General features: G+C 45.1%; 2 protein-coding genes across 2 annotated transcripts in view; both read left to right on the forward strand.

Annotated features, from left to right (window-relative positions):
* Positions 1-8,031, forward strand: part of LOC115457879 (C-reactive protein-like) — a 65,531-nt gene extending 57,500 nt beyond the window's left edge. The window contains exon 4 of the transcript XR_003940008.1: positions 7,451-8,031. The gene's annotated coding sequence lies outside the window, so the exon portion shown is untranslated. The remainder of the gene's footprint in view (positions 1-7,450) is intronic.
* A 1,926-nt stretch (positions 8,032-9,957) lies between these two features.
* LOC115457902 (serum amyloid P-component-like) overlaps positions 9,958-15,326 on the forward strand; it is a 31,999-nt gene continuing 26,630 nt past the window's right edge. The window contains exon 1 of the mRNA XM_030187583.1: positions 9,958-10,011. The gene's annotated coding sequence lies outside the window, so the exon portion shown is untranslated. The remainder of the gene's footprint in view (positions 10,012-15,326) is intronic.

Genomic DNA, 15,326 nt, shown 5'->3' on the forward strand with positions numbered 1-15,326 from the left:
CAAAATATCACAGATGCACATCTCCAAAAGCTGACATATTCCAATTAATAAATTCTGAATTAAAAAAATGTTTTCTACCTTTGCTGTCTGAGCATTTAGTTTCTCTATTAGCTTTGGTCCCAGTGTCTTCTGTTTTATGCAGTGTCTTCTTTCCATTTGATATTTTTTCTCTCACCATGTCCACCATTCTTCTGTCCCCTTATGCGTCCTGTCTACCATCTGTAGCCCTGTCCCTATCCTTTCTCCAGTTTCAACATCTGCCCTCAAAGTGTTCCAATCCAGCCCTTAAATTCAGCAATTTTCCCTCCATCCATATCCAGCATTTCTCCTCACTCCACTCCCCTCCATCCATGTGCATGTACTTCCTCTGTCTTCCCTCCCCTCCATCCATGTCCAGCATTTCTCCTCTCTCCCTTCCACTCCATCCGTGTGCATCTTTCCTTTGTTTTTCCTTCCCTCCATCCTTGTCCAACATTTCTCCTTTCTTCCCTGCCCTCCATTCCATCCATGTCCAACAACTCTCCATTCTCTCCTGCCCTCTCCTCCATCCATCCATATCCAGCAAATTTCCTCTCTCCCCTGCCCCTATTCATCCATCCATGTCCAGCAATTCTTCTCTCCTCTGCCCTCCCCTCCATCCATCCATGTCCAGCAACTCTCCATTCTCCCCTGCCCTCTCCTTTCCCTGCCCCCTCCATCCATCCATGTCCAGCAACTCTCCATTCTCCCCTGCCCTCTCCTTTCCCTGCCCCCTCCATCCATCCACGTCCAGCAATTCTCCTCTCTCCCCTGCCCTGCCCTCCATCCATGTCCAGGAACTCTCCATTCTCCCCTGCCCTCTCCTCCATCCACTCATATCCAGCAAATTTCCTCTCTCCCCTACCCCCATTCATCCATCCATGTCCAGCAATTCTCCTCTCTTCCCTGCCCTCCCCTCCCCTCCATCCATCCATGTCCAGCAACTCTCCATTCTCCCCTGCCCTCGCCTCTATCCATGTCCAGCAATTCTCCTCTCTCCCTTGCCCTCCCCTCCATCCACCCATGTCCAGCAATTCTCCCTTGTTTCTCCCCGCATTGCAGTATCTATCCCTCTCCCTTTTTCCCTCCCGAATGCAGTGTCTATCCCTCTCCCTCGTCCGTCCGTCCCTGAATACATCATTTATCCATCTTGCTCCCTCCCTGCAGTCCCTCGAATTTGATCAGATCGCCGCTACTGACAGGCTCTCTCTCATCCCCCCACCCCCCGATGCAGTGTCTATCCCTCTCACTCCCTCCCTGTGGTCCCTCTAATTTGATTTAGATCACCCATCGCTGCCGGTAGCGGCACGCCAACATTGTACTACAGCTTGCTTCGGGGCTTTGGCCTGACGGCATGACGTGCCCTGCCTCCTGGGAGGCAAACTTTTCCGAGGCAGAAAGTTGCGCTCCCTGCCAGCGAGGGGGAGGAGCTGATAGGAAAATACTTAAGGAGAAGTATTTTAACTGCTTTGCTTTCTTCAGCTTGTCAAGCCTTGTCTGTTGGGAGAAAGCAGTGTTTTAAAGATTAGTACAAATAAACGAGAAAAATGCTTCAATGTTTTAAAATTTTTCCTTTATATTTCTTAAGCTCTCAAATTTATCATGTAGAATTTTTCATTTTTGTTCCTTGACTTGCTAATGCATAGTTAGTATTATTGGCAAACATCACGCTACATGTATATGTCTTTTGAACATTTTTCTATGAATAGGAGCGCCTTTTTTTGACTCATTACAGCTGTTCCACTGTAAAAGCTTTCCTTTGTGTTTGATCACAACAATAAACCCTGAAAAAGCATTCAAAGGATTCGAGGCGCTCAGTTTCAGCTCCCCGAAACAAAACAAGGTGAGAGGGGGCCTACTTCTGTCAGAAAATGCAGTCCGCTGGCTTACCTTTCCTTTTTGTTTTATAATCATTGTCCCCGGTTGCACTTCCTCTTGCATGTTTTTTCGAATGTGGGTGGACTTTATCACTTTCTCTGTCTCTCTTTTTTGTTTGTTTTAATGTGCTGTTTAGTGCAGAATCCCAGGTGGCCACAGATTCCGTGTTCTAGAAAGGTGCCTGGCTGTGACAAATGAACAAATTGTCACATTTAAGCTGCAGCTCAGTTGCTTTTTTGATGCCTCCCATACGAATAAAGTTTGGCGTGGATTCAGAGTGTTCCGCAAAATACGTTCCAGAATTCCTCGCAACCCCGGCTCTGACCAGCCTTCCTTATGATGCGTCCAGCCCTCGCGTAAGCAGGAAGTTTGGTCAGAGGAGGCGGGGCACGTCATACCATCAGGCCGAAGCCCCGAAGCAAGCTGCAATAAGATGTTGGCGTGCCGCTACCGGCAGTGATGGGCGATCTAAATCAAATTAGAGGGACCACAGGGAGGGAGTGAGAGGGATAGACGCTGCATCGGGGGGGTGGGGGAATGAGAGAGAGAGAGAGAGAGAGAGAGAGACGCTTGGGGCTTGTGGCTGGGGAGGCTTAGCCTCCCCAAGCCTCTTATACCGGCGCCTATGCCTGTCTGCTCTACATACCACAATCTCTGTGCTTCTAGATGTCACAGCTTAAACATATCTAAATGTTTCTTCCTGCTCTTGTCCTTCTTTTATGTGACTTCAATCCATATCTTTAGAGCCTCTAAATCTGTTTGGGCTAATGAGCCAAAAGGGGTCCACTGGTTGCTAAGATTTTTTGTACCTATGCTCCATTTCTTACAATACTCATATAGAGAGTCCTTAGCAGCTGGGACAGAATTTACAGTCTTTGGCAGGGGAGTCCCTATCTGTATTTCAACATTCTTTGGCATTTTCTTAAAGAGGATAGGAAGAACAAAGTAGTGGCAACTGGGGGTGTTAGGCACAGATATCTAGCATAAAGACCATGCCCAGAATACTACTATAGTAACATAGTAACATAGTAGATGATGGCAGAAAAAGATCTGCATGGTCCATCCAGTCTGCCCAACAAGATAAACTCATATGTGTATACCTTACCTTGATTTGTACTTGCCTTTTTCAGGGCACAGACCGTACAAGTCTGCCCAGCAGTATTTCCCGCCTCCTAACCACCAGTCCCGCCTCCCATCACCGGCTCTGGCACGGACCGTATAAGTCTGCCCTCCACTATCCTCGCCTCCCAACCACCAACCTCTCTTCCCCCACCTGCTCCGCCACCCAATTTCAGCTAAGCTTCTGAGGATCCATTCCTACTGCACAGGATTCCTTTATGCACATCCCATGCATGTTTGAATTCCGTTACCGTTTTCATCTCCACCACCTCCCGCGGGAGGGCATTCCAAGCATCCACCACCCTCTCTGTGAAAAAATACTTCCTGACATCTTTTTTGAGTCTGCCCCCCTTCAATCTCATTTCATGTCCTCTCGTTCTACCGCCTTCCCATCTTCGGAAAAGATTTTTTTGCGGATTAATACCTTTCAAGTATTTGAACGTCTGTATCATATCACCCCTGTTCCTCCTTTCCTCCAGGGTATACATGTTCAGGTCAGCAAGTCTTTGTTCATACTTCTTGGAACGCAAATCCCATACCGTTCTCGTAGCTTTTCTTTGCACCGCTTCCATTTTTTTAACATCCTTCGCAAGGTACGGCCTCCAAAACTGAACACAATACTCCAGGTGGGGCCTCATCAACGACTTGTACAGGGGCATCAACACTTCCTTTCTTCTGCTGGTCACACCTCTCTCTATACAGCCTAGCAACCTTCTCGCTACGGCCACCGCCTTGTCACACTGTTTCGTCGCCTTCAGATCCTCGGATACTATCACCCCAAGATCCCTCTCCCCCTCAGTACCTATCAGACTCTCACCGCCTAACACATACGTCCCCCTTGGATTTCTACTCCCTAAGTGCATCACTTTGCATTTCTTCGCATTGAATTTTAATTGCCAAACGTTAGACCATTTTTCCAGCTTCTTCAGATCCCTTTTCATGCTTTCCACTCCCTCCCGGGTGTCCACTCTGTTGCAAATCTTAGTATCATCCGCAAATAGGCAAACTTTACCTTCTAACCCTTCGGCAATGTCACTCACAAATATATTGAACAGAATCGGCCCCAGCACCGATCCCTGAGGCACTCCACTACTCACCTTTCCCTCCTCCGAGCGAACTCCATTTACCACCACCCTCTGTCGTCTGTCCGTCAACCAGTTCCTAATCCAGTCCACCACTTCGGGACCTATCTTCAGCCCATCTAGTTTATTTAAGAGCCTCCTGTGAGGAACCGTGTCAAAAGCTTTGCTAAAATCTAAGTAGATTACGTCTATAGCACGTCGATGATTCAATTCTCCAGTTACCCAATCAAAGAATTCAATGAGATTCGTTTGGCACGATTTCCCTCTGGTAAAACCATGTTGTCTTGGATCTCGCAGCTTGTTGGCTTCTAGGAAATTCACTATCCTTTCCTTCAGCATGGCTTCCATAACTTTTCCAATAACCGAAGTGAGGCTTACCAGCCTGTAGTTTCCAGTTTCTTCCCTATCACCACTTTTGTGAAGAGGTACCACCTCCGCCGTTCTCCAGTCCCTCGGAACCTCTCCAGTCTCCAAGGATTTATGAAACAAATCTTTAAGAGGACCCGCCAGGACCTCTCTGAGCTCCCTCAATATTCTGGAGTGGATCCCGTCCAGTCCCATGGCTTTGTCCACCTTTAGCTTACCAAGTTGTTGATACACACTCTCTTCCGTGAACGGTGCTATATCCATTTCATTCTCAGGTGTACTTTTGCCAGTCCCTCGCGGTCCTTCTCCAGGATTTTCTTCAGTGAAAACCGAACAAAAGTATCTATTTAGCAAATTGGCTTTTTCTTCATCATTATCTACATAGCGGTTCACTGTATCTTTTAGTCTCACAATTCCCTTTTTAGTCATTCTTCTTTCACTAATATTCCTGAAGAAATTTTTGTCGCCCCTCCTTACATTTCTAGCCATTTGTTCTTCCGCTTGCGCCTTCGCCAGACGTACCTCTCTCTTGGCTTCTTTCAGTTTCATCCGGTATTCCTCCCCGTGTTCCTCTTCTTGAGATTTTCTATATTTCTGGAACGCCAACTCTTTAGCCTTTATTTTCTCAGCTACTTGCTTGGAGAACCATATCGGTTTCCTTTTCCTCTTGCTTTTATTTACTCTCCTTACATAAAGGTCTGTGGCCCTATTTATTACTTCTTTCAGCCTGGACCACTGCCCTTCCACTTCATGTTCGTCCTCCCAGCCCATCATCTCCTTCCTCAGGTATTCCCCCATTTTACTAAAGTCAGCACGCTTGAAATCCAGGACTTTGAGTTTAGAATGGCCGCCCTCCACTTCAGCCGTTATATCAAACCAAACCGTTTGATGGTCACTGCTTCCCAGGTGTGCACACACTCGCACATTTGACACACTATCCCCATTTGTGAGCACCAGATCCAGCATCGCTCCCTCCCTCGTGGGTTCCGTCACCATCTGTCTGAGCAGAGCACTTTGGAAAGCATCCACGATCTCTCTACTTCTTTCCGATTTGGCAGACGGAACCTTCCAATCTACATCCGGCAGATTGAAATCTCCCATCAACAGAACCTCTTTTTTCTTTCCTAATTTTTGAATCTGCAATCAGATCTTTATCTAGTTCCTCTAATTGTGTGAGGGGTCTGTAGACAACACCCACGTGGACAGAGGTTCTATCCTCTCTTTTTCAGGTGATCCATATCGCTTCTTCTTTTCCCCAGGTCCCTGTCATTTCAGTCGCCATGATATCATTCCTCACATACAGAGCTACTCCTCCACCTTTATTACCCTCTCTATCCTTCCTAAATAGATTATAGCCTGGTATGCTTGCATCCCATTCGTGGGAACTGTTGAGCCATGTCTTTGTGATTGCAACAACATCTAAGTCTGCCTCCGACATCAGGGCTTGAAGGTCATGAACTTTATTGCTTAGACTACGAGCATTTGTGGCCATCGCTTTCCATCTATATTTCTTGGTATGTGTTTCAACATTAGTGATTTGGGGGTGTCTTTTCACTTTGGGTACCTTCATGTCTTTTTGTTCCAATTTTATTGCTTTTTCCTCTGCTTCAGTTCTATTTTCAGGAGCATTACAGTGCTGTAATGGAGCAAAAGAATTCTTTAGTGGCAACACTTGTGCGGGTGGATGCTTCTGTGTCACATGATGAAGTCTGCCTGAGCCTACTGTGAACCATCTGTTCTTATGTGGTTTTATTCTTTGAGGGAGTGGTGAGAAGCTATTTCTCTGTGCAGTCCTAGAAGCTGCTTTAATTGTATCCAATTCTTGCATTACTTTACTGAGCTCTTGTTTAAAACTAGATAGTTGAAGACAGATAGGGCAAGCTTAATTAATTTTGCCCTGTGAAACCTCTTATTTTCTTTATTTCTTTCTCTTCCTGCCAAGCTCTGAGAGAGAGGGAGGCTGCATTGGATTGTATTGTATTGTATTGGGGCTCTAAAGTGCATTTTACATTGTTGAAACTGATATAATTATTGGGAATATCTGGATTTATATTACAACAAGGAAAGTTTATTCTTTTTATATTCTAGAGCAATTTTGGAAGTTAAAGCATTTGAAAATTCTGGTCCCATCCAGAGAATTGCCTTAACAACAGTAGTTAGCTGACACTTTGGGACTTATAATCCCACCCACCCCAGAGTTTTCCACTCATTTATAGAGAAACCAAACCTCATTAACTTTACTCAATCATTCACAGGCAGTCTTATAGACTGTTAACCCCAACTAAGTACACCTGTTCATACCCAATTCAACGAATCAGGATGACTTTTATTCTGTGCAATAATTCTGGTACTTTAGTTTCAAGGCCAATCATCTGGAGACTTAAGATTACAGCTGCAATGAACACCCTTGCTGCATTGTGACTCTGAAGATCAAAAATGTTAAGTGTGTGCTGGAAAGACAAGCTTGTTGACTTTGACCACAACTCACATGCAAAGTATATGATAAACAGGTCATTATGCATTTCTTCTCGATGACCACAAATGTGCCTGATGTGACTAACATGGGTGACTGCCCGTATGTGTGCTATTTTTCATCAGCCTGTAGGTGTTAGACCAGTGGTTCCCAAACATCCTGGAGGCATCCCAGGCAATCAGGTTTTCAGGATGTCCACATCGAATATTCATGTGGCAGATTTGCATGCAGTGGAGTCAGTGCATGGAAATATTGCTGATGGATATTCATTGTGGGTATCCTGAAAACCTGACTGCCTGGGAGGCCTCCAGAATCAGGTTTGTGAACCACTGTGTTTCACTGTTCCTGCATAGAGGATTGTGTGATGATCACATAATAGAGTGGGAATTGGTTTGCATGCTCTACTCGTTATTGACGGATTTTACATTCAGGGACTGTAGTGACCATTTTGTGAGCTGCTTTAATGTTATTGCTGCTGTTGTGACACTCCTTGCTTTCTGACTCTTAATTGTAGGCCATGCCATTGACAATTCGACTGGATGTGTCTATACACTGTGGTACCTTTTCATACAACATCTGTGATTTGCCAAGCAGTTTCCTGTTCATCTACTCAAGTGCACTCATCCTGCAACTTGCAAGTCCTCCTGCCTTCTGTTGGGTCCTGCCCATGCTTTTTCCACCCACATCGAGACCTTTTTCCCCGCAACATCGGTTCAAGAATCCCACTTCACTGTGGGAAATGGAAACATCTGCATTAACTGTTAACTATTAGCAGAGTAACAATGCACAGAATAGTAGAAACCTGGAATGATCAACCAGACTGGCTGAATGGCCTTCAATGCTTTACAATGAAACCATTACTGCCGAAGCGGCAATACAGGGCATTCTAGCTCCAATCCATCACATCTGCTCTCTCAACACAAACATCAGAAAAAATGGCAACAGTTAATTTATTGTGGCAAATGGAATGATCTGTATTAACAGTGCAGCGCAGTTGACATTAACTTGTGATGACGGTCTCGGCAAGATTCAAAATGGCTGCCGAGAATTGAAGTCATCACAGGCAGCATACAGGAGGATGCAGAGCAGCGCGCTGGGCAGGAAAGAGGGGGCTCTTTCCTGCCCTGACGTCACTAGACCACCAGGGAAGATCGCGTAAGGGGAGAGGTGGTGACAGGGCCGGGGGGAGGGGAGGTAAACCTAGGGAGGGCGATCCCGAACTCGGAGGGAGGGCGGCCTGCTAAATCTCTACCTTCGGACTATAAGACGCACCCCCCATTTTCCTCTCAAATTTGGGGGGAAAAGTGCGTCTTATAGTCCGAAAAATACGGTAAATATTTCTTTCAAAGTTCTATTTTTTCTGACTTTGTATATTATAAATGCAAATTAAAAAATGGGGAAAAAAAGCTCACTGTCTTGTCAGTTCATAAACAAGCTGCTCCATGAAGAAGTAATTTCCTGCCTAGCATTTCCTGATGTGACATTTATCTAGTTAATATTTGTAGAGTTGTAATCACCCATTATTAAAGTTTTGCCAAATTTGCTAGCTCTTGGATTTGTGTTAACATTTCATGATGTCTATTTATTCTGGCATGGTGGATGTTGGTATAACCTTGCCAGTATTCAATTTCCTTTAACACATGGAATTTCTATGCATAAGGATTCCTCGTTACCATTTGTTTCCTGCATCCTGCTGAATTTGTATTCTTTTAGACTAAATACACTGTATATTATACAGATGACCAAATTTCAGTGAGGGTATCCTGTTTCCTGATGGGTTCATCTGAAATGTTGTTGTAATCTGCCTTGGGAAGCATGATATTATAAAGATGATGGAATGTATTGAAATTAAATGGAAGTAGAATTAAACTCTTTCATTGGGACACATCTTCATCTGTTTTATAGAACTTTACCTTTTAGATACACAAATGAATTTTTTGTGTTGTTTCAGCATGTTTCAGGGACAAGTGGCTTATAAGTCAAAATAATTAAAACATTTTCTGTCAAACAGATCTCTCATTTGTTGAAACATAACTAAATGGGCTATAATCCCCTGATGCAGTCCATTGGTTTTCTTATATTTTGTTCTTGTGATGGCTTATACTGTGCCAAAACTGGAAATACAGTGAGACAGAAAAATAGAATTCAGTAACATCCAAAAATTATTTTTTTTATGTTGTAATCATCTTTATTAGAAGCAAAACATGTTCGTTGATAAGCTTCATACAGAGCAAGAAATAAACAGTAAACCATCCAACATTACTTTTACCCTAAGAACCCTTCCCCTCCCTCCCTATAAGCCCACCTGTTTCCACATGCCAAAATAACACAACAGATGTACAGATCAGTAGAACTCAAAACATTTCATCAAACAATTGGTTAAAAATAAAAAGGAATTGTTATAAACCAGGGGCGTATCTGGACTCCGGTGGTAGGGGGGGGGCCAGAGCGAGGGGGCACATTTTACCCCCCCCCCCCCGCCATTGTCAGACCCCCCCGTCACCAACGACTCTCTCCACCCTCTCCCGCCGTCAACCCTCCCCCGCTGCCGTTGCTTACCTTTGCTGGCGGGGGGACCCCAACCCCCGCCAGCCGACCCGAGGTGTTTAATGTTCATCTTCGGCCTCCGTGGCCGTGCTGTTGTTGATAGGAGCTGTTGAATCCAGTACGGAGTCTGTAAAATGAGTTTATCTTGTTGGGCAGATTGGATGGACCGTACAGGCCGTCATTTACTATGTTACTGGTGTTCCACTTCCTAAAATGATTTCTTTGTAAACTGCTTTGTTGTGTACAGTTAACAAAAAGCGTTAAAGCAAGCCTAATAAACCATAAACCCCTGTTCTCTCCCTGAAACAATCAGGTCTTTTCCCTGGCTGGAGGTGGGAAAGAAGGTAGACAAGGAAGATATGCAGGATCTGGACAGGCTGGCTAAAACCCCTCTTAATCCTTTTGAAGAAAAAGATAAGATAGAACCTGTCATTGATTTACTAGAAGGCCTCAGTGAAGATATGGTATAAATGCCAGTGCCCTCAGCTTTCCCTTCCACAAACTCAGAGCTGCAGAAAGAGACCTCAGGTATGAGCATTTGTTTCATTTACTTGTAATATTAAAATGTTATTTGTATAGTGGAAGCGGGTGTTATGTAGCACTTTACAGACACACATAGTAGACAAAGGGGGTTGATTTTGTTTTGGGTGAAAAAGAACAAACAGAGACTGTACTCATACTGGTGCAACAAAAGAGTTTGCGCAGGTTGCTCCCAAGGAGAAAAAGGACATCCAACAATGCAGCCTGAATTAAAGGAGCCAAGCCACTGTAGGTAGATATGAGATCCCCACCTCCACCCCTGTCTTTTCCACAGACATGTTCTGAAATTTGGTGTGGGTAAGAAGATAGATACAAAAAGTTATTAGAAGGACACACCTCCATCCATACATACCACAAGTGTATAAGCATTCTTTCCTTCAAGCTAATAAAAAGTGTGCTCTCTCTCTAGAATTATTCTGTGCACTTTCTTTTAACTAAATTGTGTGTGCTCTCTTTTAAGTGAGGTTTGTGCACTCTCTCCAGAATTATTCTGTGAACTCTCTTTTTATCTAGCTGTGTGTGCTTTACCTTCAGGAACAGCTGTTTTCACTCTCTTTTATCTGGGCTGTGTAATTTCTTGTGGAAAGAAACGGTGAGGTGAATCCAAGGAGGATAACAAAGAAGTCTTTATTGGGAATAGCTAAAATATTTCCAATAAAGACTTCTTTGTTATCCTCCTTGGATTCACCTCACTGTTTTTTCCACTGCTCACGGTTTTGTGAGGATAGTTCCACCTTTTTGTTTGTTGTGCCGTGTAATTTTTTTCCAGAAACATTCTCTGCACTCACTTTTTATTAAGTGGAAACTGTACAAAGCAGATCGTTAATAAACCAAAATATATTTTATTGATATGACAAAGATAAATATATTTTGGTTTATTAACGATCTGCTTTGTACAGTTTCCACTTTGGAGTTTGCGGATCGTCTGCCCCTTTGCTTTCTTGGACCCTCACTTTTTATTAAGCCACGTGTGTCTTATCTCCAGAAATACTGCTGCACTCTTCTTACTGAATTATGCATGTTCTCTCTCCAGACCATGGAGTAGTGCGGACCAGCAAGGCACTTCAAATGACAACAGGAAGACGGAACTATAGTGAAAACAACTTTATTCTATAATGGCCGACACGGCACCGTGTTCTGGAAAAGTGCCTGCCTCAGGGGCCTAAAATAATATAAAACAATAATATACAAATAAATAAGTAAACAAAAAAATAAAGTGATATAAAAATGTATATCTGGACATGAACAAGTAAATATGCACAAATATGTATATATACATTCCTGATGTAAAATAAAAATCAAAATAACGCACCATGATATAAATGTATGTAGACTTGAGAGTTTTGAGCACTTGTTGTCTATAGTGGGAGAAAAAAAGGGGAGCATATGAGATAAAGAAATGCTAAAGACTAGAGAGTGTCACAGAAATGTGCTGGAGGAAGGAAAAAACAGGAATGTCTCTATATGTACTGTTTCAGCAAAGTGCCTGCCTCAGGGGCCTAAATTAAAAAATAAAACAATAACATACAAATAAATAAATAGATAAAAAATAAAGTGATATAAAAAATATCTGGACATGAACAAGTAAATATGCACAAATATATATGCACATATACATCTGTATAGTTAATGATTAATACATAAGGATATAAAAATGTCATATAAAATATAGAGAATAACATAAAAGAAAGAACCGCAATATAAATGAACAAAAAACAAGTGTAATTATGAATAAGTTAATTATAAATATTATAATTACACTTATTCATAATTACACTAACTTGTTTTTTGTACATTTATATTGCAGTTCTTTCTTTTATGTTATTCTCTATATTTTATATGACATTTTTATATCCTTATGTATTAATCATTAACTATACAGATGTTTATGTGCATATATATTTGTGCATATTTACTTGTTCATGTCCAGATATTTTTTATATCACTTTATTTTTTATCTATTTATTTATTTATTTGTATGTTATTGTTTTATTTTAATTTAGGCCCCTGAGGCAGGCACTTTGCTGAAACATGGTGCCATGTCAGGCAATATAGAATAAAGCGAATGCTACATACCTGTAGAAGGTATTCTCCGAGGACAGCAGGCTGATTGTTCTCACTGATGGGTGACGTCCACGGCAGCCCCTCCAATCGGAATCTTCACTAGCAAAGGCCTTTGCTAGCCCTCGCGCGCCGATGCGCACCGCGCATGCGCGGCCGTCTTCCCGCCCGAAACCGGCTCGTGCCGGCCAGTCTCATATGTAGCAAGACAAAGACAAGGGAAGACACAACTCCAAAGGGGAGGCGGGCGGGTTTGTGAGAACAATCAGCCTGCTGTCCTCAGAGAATACCTTCTACAGGTATGTAGCATTCGCTTTCTCCGAGGACAAGCAGGCTGCTTGTTCTCACTGATGGGGTATCCCTAGCCCCCAGGCTCACTCAAAACAACAACCATGGTCAATTGGGCCTCGCAACGGCGAGGACATAACTGAGATTGACCTAAAAAATTTACCAACTAACTGAGAGTGCAGCCTGGAACAGAACAAACAGGGCCCTCGGGGGGTGGAGTTGGATCCTAAAGCCCAAACAGGTTCTGAAGAACTGACTGCCCGAACCGACTGTCGCGTCGGGTATCCTGCTGCAGGCAGTAATGAGATGTGAATGTGTGGACAGATGACCACGTCGCAGCTTTGCAAATTTCTTCAATAGAGGCTGACTTCAAGTGGGCTACCGACACAGCCATGGCTCTAACATTATGAGCCGTGACATGACCCTCAAGAGCCAGCCCAGCCTGGGCGTAAGTGAAGGAAATGCAATCTGCTAGCCAATTGGATATGGTGCGTTTCCCCACAGCCACTCCCCTCCTATTGGGATCAAAAGAAACAAACAATTGGGCGGACTGTCTGTTGGGCTGTGTCCGCTCCAGATAGAAGGCCAATGCTCTCTTGCAGTCCAATGTGTGCAGCTGACGTTCAGCAGGGCAGGAATGAGGACGGGGAAAGAATGTTGGCAAGACAATTGACTGGTTCAGATGGAACTCCGACACGACCTTTGGCAAGAACTTAGGGTGAGTGCGGAGGACTACTCTGTTATGATGAAATTTGGTGTAAGGGGCCTGGGCTACCAGGGCCTGAAGCTCACTGACTCTACGAGCTGAAGTAACTGCCACCAAGAAAATGACCTTCCAGGTCAAGTACTTCAGATGGCAGGAATTCAGTGGCTCAAAAGGAGGTTTCATCAGCTGGGTGAGAACGACATTGAGATCCCATGACACTGTAGGAGGCTTGACAGGGGGCTTTGACAAAAGCAAACCTCTCATGAAGCGAACAACTAAAGGCTGTCCTGAGATCGGCTTACCTTCCACACGGTAATGGTATGCACTGATTGCACTAAGGTGAACCCTTACAGAGTTGGTCTTGAGACCAGACTCGGACAAGTGCAGAAGGTATTCAAGCAGGGTCTGTGTAGGACAAGAGCGAGGATCTAGGGCCTTGCTGTCACACCAGACGGCAAACCTCCTCCATAGAAAGAAGTAACTCCTCTTAGTGGAATCTTTCCTGGAAGCAAGCAAGATGCGGGAGACACCCTCTGACAGACCCAAAGAGGCAAAGTCTACGCTCTCAACATCCAGGCCGTGAGAGCCAGGGACCGGAGGTTGGGATGCAGAAGCGCCCCTTCGTCGTGCGTGATGAGGGTCGGAAAACACTCCAATCTCCACGGTTCTTCGGAGGACAACTCCAGAAGAAGAGGGAACCAGATCTGACGCGGCCAAAAAGGAGCAATCAGAATCATGGTGCCTCGGTCTTGCTTGAGTTTCAACAAAGTCTTCCCCACCAGAGGTATGGGAGGATAAGCATACAGCAGACCCTCCCCCCAGTCCAGGAGGAAGGCATCCGATGCCAGTCTGCCGTGGGCCTGAAGCCTGGAACAGAACTGAGGGACTTTGTGGTTGGCTCGAGATGTGAAGAGATCTACCAAGGGGGTGCCCCACACCTGGAAGATCTGTCGCACTACACGGGAATTGAGCGACCACTCGTGAGGTTGCATAATCCTGCTCAACCTGTCGGCCAGACTGTTGTTTATGCCTGCCAGATATGTGGCTTGGAGCACCATGCCATGACGGCGAGTCCAGAGCCACATGCTGACGGCTTCCTGACACAGGGGGCGAGATCCGGTGCCCCCCTGCTTGTTGACGTAATACATGGCAACCTGGTTGTCTGTCTGAATTTGGATAATTTGGTGGGACAGCCGATCTCTGAAAGCCTTCAGAGCGTTCCAGATTGCTCGTAACTCCAGAAGATTGATCTGCAGATCGCGTTCCTGGAGGGACCAGCTTCCCTGGGTGTGAAGCCCATCGACATGAGCTCCCCACCCCAGGAGAGACGCATCCGTGGTCAGCACTTTTTGTGGCTGAGGAATTTGGAAGGGACGTCCCAGAGTCAGATTGGACCAAATCGTCCACCAATACAGGGATTCGAGAAAACTCGTGGACAGGTGGATCACGTCTTCTAGATCCCCAGCAGCCTGAAACCACTGGGAAGCTAGGGTCCATTGAGCAGATCGCATGTGAAGGCGGGCCATGGGAGTCACATGAACTGTGGAGGCCATGTGGCCTAGCAATCTCAACATCTGCCGAGCTGTGATCTGCTGGGACGCTCGCACCCGCGAGACGAGGGACAACAAGTTGGTGGCTCTCGTCTCTGGGAGATAGACGCGAGCCGTCCGAGAATCCAGCAGAGCTCCTATGAATTCGAGTCTCTGCACTGGGAGAAGATGGGACTTTGGATAATTTATCACAAACCCCAGTAGCTCCAGAAGGCGAATAGTCATCTGCATGGACTGCAGGGCTCCTGCCTCGGATGTGTTCTTCACCAGCCAATCGTCGAGATATGGGAACACGTGCACCCCCAGCCTGCAAAGTGCCGCTGCTACTACAGCCAAGCACTTTGTGAACACCCTGGGCGCAGAGGCGAGCCCAAAGGGTAGCACACAGTACTGGAAGTGACGTGTGCCCAGCTGAAATCGCAGATACTGTCTGTGAGCTGGCAGTATCGGGATGTGTGTGTAGGCATCCTTCAAGTCCAGAGAGCATAGCCAATCGTTTTCCTGAATCACGGGAAGGAGGGTGCCCAGGGAAAGCATCCTGAACTTTTCTTTGACCAGATATTTGTTCAGGGCCCTTAGGTCTAGGATGGGACGCATCCCCCCTGTTTTCTTTTCCACAAGGAAGTACCTGGAATAGAATCCCAGCCCTTCTTGCCCGGATGGCACGGGCTCGACCGCATTGGCGCTGAGAAGGGCGG

Source organism: Microcaecilia unicolor, chromosome 14 (assembly GCF_901765095.1).
Source record: "Microcaecilia unicolor chromosome 14, aMicUni1.1, whole genome shotgun sequence".
In the NCBI taxonomy this organism is placed as follows: domain Eukaryota; kingdom Metazoa; phylum Chordata; class Amphibia; order Gymnophiona; family Siphonopidae; genus Microcaecilia; species Microcaecilia unicolor.